This window comes from Apis dorsata, unplaced genomic scaffold, assembly GCF_000469605.1.
Source record: "Apis dorsata unplaced genomic scaffold, Apis dorsata 1.3 scaffold_552, whole genome shotgun sequence".
Classification (NCBI taxonomy): domain Eukaryota; kingdom Metazoa; phylum Arthropoda; class Insecta; order Hymenoptera; family Apidae; genus Apis; species Apis dorsata.
Window position 1 is genome coordinate 118262 of NW_006263768.1, and position 576 is coordinate 118837.

General features: G+C 29.3%; 1 protein-coding gene across 1 annotated transcript in view; it reads right to left on the reverse strand.

The window, feature by feature from the left end:
* Window positions 1-384: 384 nt before the first annotated feature.
* Window positions 385-576, reverse strand: part of LOC102671227 (zinc finger protein 234-like) — a 28397-nt gene continuing 28205 nt past the window's right edge. The window contains exon 3 of the transcript XR_004151239.1: window positions 385-396. The gene's annotated coding sequence lies outside the window, so the exon portion shown is untranslated. The remainder of the gene's footprint in view (window positions 397-576) is intronic.

Consider the following 576-nt stretch of genomic DNA (forward strand, 5'->3'; position numbering starts at 1 on the left):
AGCCGTGATCGATCAACGACTTCCGATACGCTTTACTGTCTGTTACATTTTACGATCGCGTTTATTGCTGGCCCGTTGAGACGATAAACTTCTCGCACGGATCTTTAAAGGAAGAGTGAGAAAAGAGAGAAAGAATTGAAATTCGATGAAGATCAACCGATCGAAATAACGTCTTTGACATTTCAATCCATTTCAACGAGATTGCTACCTCGCTTCAGGAATCTCGTAAATGTTTGTCCATAGGATTTCCATAGGAAGGACGAGCGATTTGAATGCACGAGAGATTAAAAATTATTTCATTTTTTTTTTTGTTTTTTGTTATATTGAACTTTTTTTTTCATTTTCTTACGATAATTTTTATGCATCATGATTCAATTTAGTATTTCTTTTAATTTACTGATTTCTCTCGTCGATAAAACGAGATTTCAATCAAAGGATTTGAAAAAATATATTTTTATATTGTTTTAAAAGTTATTTCAGTAAAGTTATTTTTGTAATAAAATATAATATACTTTGTATCTAAAATATGAGCGTACAAGATTATACGATATAAGAAAATAATATAATATATAATAT